At 39.1% G+C, this 11,352-nt stretch overlaps 1 non-coding gene across 1 annotated transcript; it reads right to left on the bottom strand.

Annotated features, from left to right (window-relative positions):
- Window positions 1-10,699: 10,699 nt before the first annotated feature.
- LOC116271571 lies at window positions 10,700-10,840 on the bottom strand. The gene has a single exon (XR_004180184.1). It is a non-coding gene; the product is annotated as a U4 spliceosomal RNA (small nuclear RNA).
- Between the last annotated feature and the right edge of the window lie 512 nt (window positions 10,841-11,352).

Below are 11,352 nucleotides of genomic sequence, written 5' to 3'. Positions count from 1 at the left end.
CAGTCTCTTGAATACTAATTTATATCAATTTATTACACTAATACGCATTTTGTTATTTTGTCAGGTTTTTCTTAGAAAGTATAATTCTGGTCCTTTGTTTTTTATACATGTGAATAAAACTACAGAGTGTGTTAGGAGCCTTATGAAGAAATTAAGTCATCCTTGACTTTCAGCATAATTTCTTCAGAGAAAAATGGCTCACATTATTTTGCCACTTTTCTGTTTCACAGGTTTTTGGCTACTGACTAATATTCTTAAAATTAAACATTTGGATCCAAGTAAAAGCATGACTCTTTTAGCAATAATGTCACTTATAATGAAAATTTTCAAAAATGAGTATTAGTTTAAGGCAAAATAGAGTCTACTTCGAAGGATGAAAACTTGGGAAAAGTGTTTGAACAAATATATAAGGTCAGGGCTACACAATGGCAATAAAAGTCCATCATTTAAAATAAAAGGTAGGGCTGCCGAGCTAGCATCACAGAAAAAAGAGCATTTGTTTAACTGAGTGCTTATTTTGACTTTATATAGACAAAGCCTGAATCTCAAACTACAATCACACAAAAATTATTCAGAAACACAAATGTTTCAGAACAAAAGGGCCAAAATATTAGACAGCATTACAGGGAGAGCATAATGACCTTTGTTCTTAACAATTCAGGAGCAAAAGTTATATTTGAAGTCAAATTAAATGTTTTGAGATTTAACAAATATTCAAGCACAACACTGCCATTCCTTCCCCTTTTTAGTGAGATCTATAAAAGCAGGTATGTAACAACCTACAAAAACATATATTAAATTTGTTTAAAGTTCAGAAAGTTGTTACGTAATAGATGTCATTTGTGTAAACATACTTATTTTATTGTACGTGCACTGAGATCTCCAGAAGGGTCCTCAAGAATCTGGGGAAGAGAACTGAATGAATGAGAGCTCGTGGCAGGAAGGAGACTGTCCTCTGGAGTAAGGCTTCTCACAACTCTTGTATTTGTATAATGTGTCCTATTACCTAACTGATATGGTTTGACTGTGTCCCCACCCAAATCTCATCTTGCATTATAGTTCCCATAATCCCCATATGTCATGGGAGGGACCTGGTGGGAGATAATTTAATCATGGGGGCAGTTACCCTTATGCTGTTCTCATGAGAGTGAGTTCTCATGAGATCTGATCATCTTATAAGGGGTTTTTTCCCCCTTTTGCTCAGCACTTCTCCTCGCTGCTGCCCTACAGAGAAGGACATGTTTGCTTCCCCTTCCCCCATAATTGTAAGTTTTCTGAGGCCTCCCCAGCCCTGCGGAACTGTGAGTAAACTAAACCTCTTTCCTTTATAAATTACTCAGTCTTGGGTATGTCTTTATTAGCAGCATGAGAATGGACTAATCAAAGAATAAATGAGGTAAAATAAACATTAGAATTATATTTAAGGCAATGTAATCATTTCCATAATTTAAACAACATGGGAAGTAGCATCATTCTTCCAGTAATGATCTGAAAATTCTATGGTAAAGTTAAATTTCAGGTGTCTTACATAGACCTGGGAAAATTCTTCTAAAAAAATATAAAATACACACACCACCAACACCATCACCACTACCACCATCATATAGCTTCTAAAAGCTTTCAGGAAGTTCACAAGAAAATACAGTGGAAATTCTGACTATAATTTAGCGAGAGGGGATTTTCACTAAGTGAAACATCATATCTGAGCCTCCTTGATTCAATTATATGAAGATTAAATTACTTTTTCATATACCACTATCGGTCAATGGATTCCATAATCTTTTCTCAATTCATTTAAATCTGGATTACCACAACACCAAATAAGAAGAAATTGGATAGATGAGACTTGTGGATAAATTTTTCACAAAAATCAAGTCATAGGTCACTTAAAGCTGCAACTCAAATTGCAAACTTTTAACTTGACCAGCTCAACCTTTTAAAATAGACTTTATTTTTTAAAGCAGTCCTTTCATTTCTTCTTTTTTTTTTTTGCGATGAAATTCACAAAACATAAAATCACTGTTTTAATCATCTTAAAGTTTACATAATTCAGTGGCACACAATATATTCACAGTGTTTTGTAACCATCACCACTATTTAATTTCCAGAACATTTTTATCACTCCAAAAGGAAACTTTATACCCATTAAGCAATCACTCACCAATCCCTCCAGCCTCACACTCAGCCCCTGGCAATCAGTAATCTACTTTATATCATTATGAATTTGCCTGTTCTGGATATTTCATATAAATAGAAACATACAATATATGGCTTTTTGTGTCTGGCTGTTTTCATTTAGTTCATTACTATCAAAGCTCATTCATGCTGTAATGTATATCAGTACTTCATTCCTTTATGGTTGAAGAATATTTCATTCTATGGATAGAACACATTTTGTTTACCTCTTAATCAGTTGATGAATATCTGTACTGTTTTCACCTTTTGGCCATTATGAACAATATTGCTATGAACATTCATGTACAAGTTATTTTTTTAGCTCCTGTTTTCAATCTTTCAGGTATATTCCCAGAAGTGGAATTGCTGGGTTATATAGTAACTCTATGTTTAGCTTTTTGAGGAACCAACAAACTGTTTCCCACAGTGGCTGCACATTTTACAGTCCTACCGGAAATGGTCAAGGGTTCTAGTCACTCCGTGTCCTCACCAATGCTTATTTTCCTTTTCTGATTATAGCCATCCTTGTGGGTATGAAAAGGTATCTCATTGTGGTTTTGATTTGTATTTCCCTAATGACTAATGATGTTTTGTGTATTTTCATGGGTTTCCTGGTCATTTGTAAATATTCTTTGGGAAAATGTGTACTCAAATCCTTAGCCCATTATTGCATTCGATTTTCTCTTTGTTATTGAGTTCTAGGAACTCTTTATGTGGTCTGAATACTAGACCCTTATCAGCTAAACGACTTGCAAAGATTTTCTCCAATTCTTTTTTACTTCCTTGGTAGTGTCCTTTGATGCAAAAATTTCATACTCTGAGTCCAATTTATTTTTTTTTTTTCTTTTGTTGCTTATGTTTTTGGTGTCATACCCAAGAAACCACTGCTAAATCCAAGGTCACGGTGATTTATTCCTATTTGTTTTCTTCTAAGAGTTTTACCTCCATTATTTAGATCTGTAAGCCAATCTCAGTTAATTTCTGAAAATGATATAAGTAAGGGTTCAAATTCATTACTTTGCATGTAGATATCCAGCCATTTGAAATTTGGACTGATGAAGGTAGCACATGTCAACTTGTACTACCTTTTTGTAAGTACTGCATTTTATGTGGTAAAGTATTTTTTAGTGGTTAATTCAGAATATGATATATGTTGAAATAACCAAGGGAAAAAAATATATATATATATATATGTTAATTCACTCACAATTGGACATCCAAATTTTTATTAGTCATAGTAAGAAAAATTTATAAGCAAGTATGTGACTATTACGTTTATTTGCTGCAAGGAAAATCACATGGAATAGTCACAATGCAAGTGCACATAACATTTAACCTAACAGACAACACATTGCCATTTAATTTATGGGAATAATAACAAGTTTTAGCACTGCAATGGTTCTGTGTAAAATAAGTCACAGCGACTTTGGTTCTCAGCTGTGTCAAAAATTTTTCAACGTAAAGAAAATTTTGAAAATTGAGATAACATTTCTTTGGTGAATATATTCATTTTCCTTCTTTTAGAGTTCATATTATACTGGTGATTGTTTCGTCTGTCTCAGAGATAATAGCCTGCTATACACCTTGTTGACCAAAAGCAATATCAAGTAGAGAAGTTTAAGTCAAAACTTCACTAGTATTTAAAACTTTCTTTCCAGTTACAACAATGTGATCTAATCATACATGTTGGAACTAAAAGAGTTTAGAGAGATTCTAATATTTTTTACTGGCAGAGAAGATATTAGTATCACTGCTTTCTAGTCACACACTTTACTAGTTACTAACTAGTGAGTGGTTGTGAAAGCACTAGAAACAGATCACAATCAGGTGCATTTCTACTAATAACACAGTGCATTTTCAGCGACAGTGATCAATAATCATGCTTTTAGTAGAATACCTATCCTAACGTTCTGAAGTCCCTGTTTCCCCTAAAGAATAAATTAGGGACATGAAAAAAAAATCAGCACTTCAATTATGCTAACATCCTTGAGATATTCCAGAGACTGCTCTAACTATAACAGGTATGTTAAAATCTTATTAATAACTCCTCTGTTGCATAAAAATCAGTTTCTTTAGACACTAAGTTAAAGGGCTAAAGGGTTGCTTTATGAGCTGATAATGCTTACTATTGGAAATGATCTCACAAATAATTACTTCGCTTTATATAACACAGAAATTTGTATGGGAATTATATATTTGATAATTTACTATTGATAACTTACTAATAACATTAGTATTGAATGTTGGTATAAGCAGACATTCAGTGTGTTTTAAAGGACTTGTGCCATGGAATGGAATCACACTTCAAAAGATGGTGGAAAGGCTCCCCACATCCTGGCTATTTATCAGCCCTAAGTTGTCCCACAGGCCACACTTACCCCTGTCCTCCCTCTTCACTATGGTTTAAATGTGTTCCCTCCAAAATTGTTGACACTTAATGGCCAATGTGATACTATTAAGAAGGGGGGCCTTTATTTGAGGTGATTAGGCCGTGAGAACTCCTCTCTCATGAACAGCATGAAGGCCCTGTTACAAGGGGCTTCACACAGTGTTTGACGCTCTTGTCCTCTGACTTCTGCCACATGAAAGGACACAGCATTCATCCCTCTAAGGAGAGGATGAAAAAGGGGATAGCATGCAGCCACAAGGAACAATCTCAAAAGCAGAGAGCAGCCCTCCCCAGACAACCACACCTGCAGACACCTTGATCTTGAACTTCTCAGTGTCTAGAACTGTGAAAAATAAAACTGTGGTCTTCATAAATTACCTGTCTAAGGTACAATCACATGTCACTTAACAATGTAGGGATGGCTGGATGCGGTGGTTCATGCCTGTGGGGATAGCCCAGCACTTTGGGAGGCCAAGGCAGGTGGGTCACCTGAGGTCGGGAGTTCAAGACAAGCCTGGCCAACATGGCGAAACCCCATCTCTACTAAAAATACAAAAATACAATTGGCCAGGCTGGCAGCACATGCCAGCTACTCAGGAGGCTGAGGCAGAAGAACCGCTTGAACATGGGAGGCAGAGGTTGTAGTGAGCCAAGATCGCACCACTGCACTCCAGCCTGGGCAACAGAGTGAGACTCTGTCTGACAAAAAAAAAGACAATGTGGGGATACATTCTGAGAAATGGGTTGTTAGGTGATTTCCTTGTTGTGTGAACATCACAGCGTGCACTTACACAAACCTAAATGCTGTAACCTACTACACACCTGGGCTAGACGGCGAAGCCTATTCCTCCTGGGCTACAAACCTGGACGGTACCTTATTATACTGAGTACCGTAGACAACTGTATCACAGTGGTAAGTATTTGCGTATCTAAACACAGAAAAGATACAGTAAAACTGAGGTTTTAAAGAGAAAAAAATAGTACACCTATACAGGGCACTTACCACGAATGGAGCTTGCAGGCCTGGAAGTTGCTCTGGGTGAGTCAGTGAGTGAGTGGTGAGCAAAGGTGAAGGCCTAGGACATTACCGCACACTACTGTAGACTTGGTAAACACTCTACACTTAGGCTACACTGAATTTATTTTTTAAAACATAAAGTAATTGCACTATGACATTACGACGGCTATGACATTGCTACGTGATGGGAATTTTTCAGTTCCATTATAATCTTATAGGACTACAGTCACATATGCAGTCCACTGTTGACCAAAACATTATACATCTCATGATTGTATTTTATTACAGCAGAACAAATGGACGAAGACACTCCTGCCGCAAGGATGCCTACTATGTCAGCAGAGCCAGCAGCACCTTGTCCCTGTCTGAGAAAGGCTCCATTTGGCCTCCTCACCAGCTCACTAGGTGTCTCCTCCAGGATCCTACAGACTAAATCCAATGAGGGAGGAAGTTCCCACAGACAGCCTTAAGAGGGGAAGTACTGGCCAGCAGCAGACAGCCACAACCTCAGAGAGCCAGGTAGGCGCCAGATGTTTGCCTACTGGGTGCCGGACCTACTACCATGGTCTAGGGACCCTCAAGGGTGGGGGCCACATTCAAGAGCCCCATTGGCCCACCTGGTGGTTTGGCAGGTAGAAGGGTCCCTACACAGTGCCCAGTGGGCCTTTTCAAGGACAGACCAAATGCACGTTCAAGATATAGGCCGACCCTCTAAGAGAGGAGGAAGAGGAAATTCCCCCCCGCCCCCGAAAAATAGAGGCCAAAAATTCAAGACTTTGAGGGCACTGATTTGTCTGGCAATAACCAATCTGGAAGTAGTATTGGAATGGGTGCTAGGGATCTGCTAAGGTGCCAGGCATTACTTCTTTTGTTGCTGGACTAGAGAGGAGGTCTAGAATCCCTTCCCCCTTGTCCCTGGAGAAGGAATAAGGATGGCCACGTAAGTAGAGGACAATGGCTACCTACCAATCAGTAGATGAGTTTTATACTCTAACATATGGTTAAATACCAGATCTGCCCTGGAACATTTTAAATGTTCAACAAACATGAGTTATTATGAGATATGCTATGACCATAATATGAAGCGTATGATGATTATGATTTTTTTGCAGTGTGTTGTTATTTTAAATAGCTAGGTGGGCTAAGCAACTACTGTCATCTCCTTTAATGAATGAAGAAATTGAGGCCAATGAGGTTGAATAACTCAAATTCACCGTTAAATACATCTGTGTCTTCTTTTTTTAAGACTAGGTCTCACTCTGTCACCCAAGGTGGAGTGAATAGTGCCATTGTAGCTCACTATAGCCTTGAACTCCTGGGCCCAGGTGATTCTCCCACCTCATCACTCCCCTAACCGCAAGACCCTAAGACTATAAGTGAATATTGGCATACAGAGCTAATTTTTAATTTTTTTGGAGAGACAGAGTCTCACTGTTTTCCAGGCTGATCTTGAACTCCTGGCCTCAAATGATTCTCCCACCGTAGCCTACCAAAGTTTATGGATTTCAGGCGCGGTTTCTCACCATGCCTCCAGCCCATGTCTTTTCATGTATTTTTTTTGAGACAGAGTCTCAGTCAGTCAGCCCAGGTTGGCGTGATCTCGGCTCACTGCAAGCCTCACTCCCTGGTTCACTATTCTTCCCGCCTCAGCCTCCCGGGAAGCTAGGACTACAGGCTCCCCACCACCACTGCTTTTTTTTTTTTTTGTATTTTTTAGTAGAGATGGGGTTTCACCGTATTAGCCAGGATGGTCTCTATCTCCTGACCTCGTGATCCGCCCGACTCGGCCTCCCAAAGTGCTGGGATTACAGGCTTAAGCCACTGCGCCCGGCCTTTTCATGTACATTTCAATGCGCCTTTCCATCTACCCTCTTGTAGGTGAAGGATTAAAATGATGGGGAAGTACAGATGTGGAAGGGTGGGATAGAGGGATAAAGCTGAAGAAAATAACAAGCTTGAAATATATGTATATCTAAACCAGATTCAAGAAATGGAAAGCAACTAAAAATAGAGGAATACAATCAGATATGGCAAGGTTCAATGTGCAGGAGAAATTGAGAGAACCTATGGTTTCATGAAAGATATATCAAATTTTCTTAACCTTGTAAGGTATATATCCACAAGTCAAAAATAATTCAACATTTTGTGAGAAATCCTAGTTTAAAGCCAATGACATAATGTGATTTCTATTGTTTCCTTTTACTTTTACAAGTGTTCTGATTTGGGCAATAAATTACATGCTTACTGTTTATACTTAAATTCATGATATGTGGTCTCACGGAAGGTGGATCATTTTTTTAAAAGCCCTTTGTCATCAGACTGGCTGTGGTTCTAAAGTATTAACAATTCAGAGAATAAAGTAGTCTGAAGATGGGTGGGAAAGACCACAAGTATAGATCGAGGGCTACTGGAGGTCACAGGAGAGAAAACCTTTGAGATGGTTGAGAAATGAATCCATACATCCATATAAGCAATAAAAGGACACCATTGACATGAATAGTTCAGTCCTTAAGCAGAGCATCACCTCACTCTGAGGACAAAGGAGGTCACTGGAACTCTTGTCCTTTTCCTATATTCTCTCCCTGTGAGAACATCAAAGGATTAGGAGCTGAGAAATTTTGCAAGAGATCTGAGATGATCATAAAAGGGTCGAAAAGAGGCTCTTTGTGATAAAAGAGGAGCCAAGAAGAAGGAGAAAGCGTCTTTAGCACAATAAAAAAAGAGTTATGTTTTATAAGAAGTAGAATCAATATTATGCAATACAATCAATACACAATTTTCAGATGAACATAAGCTGTGCTCTCTTTGGAATAAAAGTACTTGTTCTTGTACAGAACAATTTAGGGCTACACTGCATCCATTACTCTTTCCCAAAGGCCCTTCATTTTTCTATATGAAGACTGAAGTCTTTTCATCATGCAGAAGCTTGATAAAATTCTATATTCAAAGAGGCTTGAGCTACCACTATGAGACTAAAGTGGTCTTAGAGCTCTTTCTACAATATCCTTTCTCTTGCTGCCTAGATTGACGGTAGCCACATGATCCAAGTTCAGCCAATTGATCACTCTTTCTTACCCTAGGTGTGGACCCTATAACCATCCAATGGGTTTGTTTTGCCCATTGCCTAGACAGAGCTGGTTTATCAAGACCAGAGAATTGCAATAGAAAAAGGGTAATTCATGCAGAGCTGTCTGTGCAGGAGAACCGAGTATTATTATTACTCAAATCAGTCTTCCTGAGCATTCGGGGATCCGAGTTTTTAAGGATAATTTGGTGGGTAGGGGGTCAGTGAGTTGGGAGTTCTGATTAGTCATGTCAGAGATGAAATCACAGGGAGTTGAAGCTGTCCTCTTGCAAAGTCATTTCCTGGGTTGGGGGTGGCGGGGTGGGGCCAGTTTATCAATTTAGGTGGTACCAACTGATCCATCAAATGCAGGGTCTGCAAAATGTCTCAAGTGCTGGTATGAGGGTTTACAATAGTGATGTTATCCCCAGGAGCAATTTGAGGAGGTTTAGAATCTTGCAACCTCCAGCTGCATGACTCCTAAACCGTATTTCTAATCTTGCGGCTAATTTGTTAGTCCTGCAAAGGCAGTGTAGTCCCCAGGTAGGAAGGGGGTTTGTTTTGGGAAAGGACTGTTACCATCTTTGTTTCAAAGCTAAACCATAAACTAAGTTCATCCCAGAGTTAGTTCGGCCTCCACCCAGAAATGAACAAGGACAGCATGAAGGTTAGAAGCAAGATGGAGTAAGGTCAGATCTCATTCACTGTAATAATTGCCTGTTACAGTTTTTGCAAAGGCGGTTTCAACCCTCCGAGCGGTGACACAACGGTGAGGGAAAATGGTTAGAAATCATTTATTCTGTGAAAGTATCTAGGTGAGACAATCTAGAAGTTTCTTTCCAAAAGGTGACTTAGAGCTGCCCAGTTTCTATCTCTTCCAAGCCTGATTGGTGTCACTTGCTTTAAACCAAAGAAACTTAATATATTCAAGTTGATAAGCTGTGTTTGCCCTAATCAAAGGGAAAAGTGTCTGATGCCATCCTTGGGAGAGGAAATTGAATGGAACTGGTGCTATATTCTTCCACCTCATGATACAAGAGCCCTCTGATTTGACAACAAGTAGAAGCATGGTCCAAAGAAAGTCTGCCATAACATTCTTTCTAAGCCAAAGATGATAGAGTTTGCAGGGCACAGGGAAAAAAAAGATGGCCAGAATCTCCATCTCTTATGTAGATGAGTATTCCAGGAAATGGGAATTGGTACTTCTAAGGCAGAGTAGGAAAAGGAGAGAAAATTAGGAGTTGATGTTAGAAAGCGAGGGTACATCCACACAGAGCGCTTCCAAAGGCCTGTATCTTGTGGGGGCACATTTTAATATGTACTTACCCTTCAAGTGCTTAAACCACCATGGAAATCTGCCTATATTATCAGTTGGGGGTGACATTCTAATGGTTCTTAGGAAGATCGGTGCCTACCTGCTTCCTGTTGAAATAGGGCTGCTGGGGTCCCACCCCCACCCCACCAGTCATAAGGAGAAGAGGTCACAGATCTGCACGTGTGTAATTCACTGGCAGTAAGACTCCAGGGCTCTTTGCTTTGGTGGCTCCCCTATCCCAGCAGCATAGTATGGGCACCTTCTCTTTCGTGGGACAGAGAGGAAGACCATTGACTCACCCAAGTACACATTTCTCTCCACTTTGGAATTATTTGTGGTAATTATTAATTTGACTGGCTCATTTTGGAAACTTCTATTTCTCTTGGTTTTTGTGGGATCCCTCAAAGCTAAGAGGGACTGGATTAGGGGTTAGGGTTCACAACAAGTAGCTGGCAGATTTGAATGGACTCTATGTCGAGATTTCCCAGGAATAAGACCAAAAAAAAAAAAAAAAATCTGGAGATTTCCCTCTTGCCAACAAAGCAGAAACTCAAGCAGGGACTTGAGACAGGTGACCTGGTTAATAATCAAGTGTTTCCTAACCACAGCATTTCCCTTGTGGTCCCAAGCACCCAAGCTTGGCACTCGAAGACAAGTGGCAGAGTGCAAGATACATCAAATACAATATTTGGACATTATGGTTAAAAATGAATCCTCTTTTTTCTTTTTTAAATTCTGTCTCTGTAGAGACTGTCAAAAATTGCCTATGCCCACTCTAATGCAAGTCATCACACCAGGGTATTGGGGAATGTTTTTAATTAGCAATAATCGCACCCTGTAGGATCCTCAGTACCTACAATAGTGCCACTGCACAAAGCTTAAACTAACTTATTTTTATTGTTCTTCTAGCGCTAATTTATTAAAATACAGATATTGTGTAAATAATTCAATTTCCTGCAATATGTCTTTTCTATTATTGCTTCTATTATTGATTCCTTCCATTTTCTTCTGATCACAAGCGAGTCTCTACTTATCTTGACCTATTTATTGTTACAAATAGTGTTTTCCTGAAACAAACTAGGCCATCAGGCAGGTATTTTAAATAGTTTTTCTTTCCTTGTCATTTAGTAATTCCATTTGGCAGGAAAGATGCTCTGTTGAACACTTAGAGAAATGTTCTTCTCTTGGGCTGCAGACTGTTTTATGAGCTTTGATCCAATTTTCTCAGTTTACTCGTTCTTGAGCAGAATGCAATTTGGCCAAGCTTAGTATTAGAATATAGCAAGAGTTCTCAAGTTTCTCTCCTTGTGGATAAGTCAACCTCTCAGTTCACATGCTGGAGGATATGCTATAAGGTAGAATGCCTACCATATTCCCCCCTAAAAAACCGA

Source organism: Papio anubis, chromosome 19, assembly GCF_008728515.1.
Source record: "Papio anubis isolate 15944 chromosome 19, Panubis1.0, whole genome shotgun sequence".
Classification (NCBI taxonomy): domain Eukaryota; kingdom Metazoa; phylum Chordata; class Mammalia; order Primates; family Cercopithecidae; genus Papio; species Papio anubis.
This window is presented reverse-complemented; position numbering and strand designations above follow the sequence as displayed.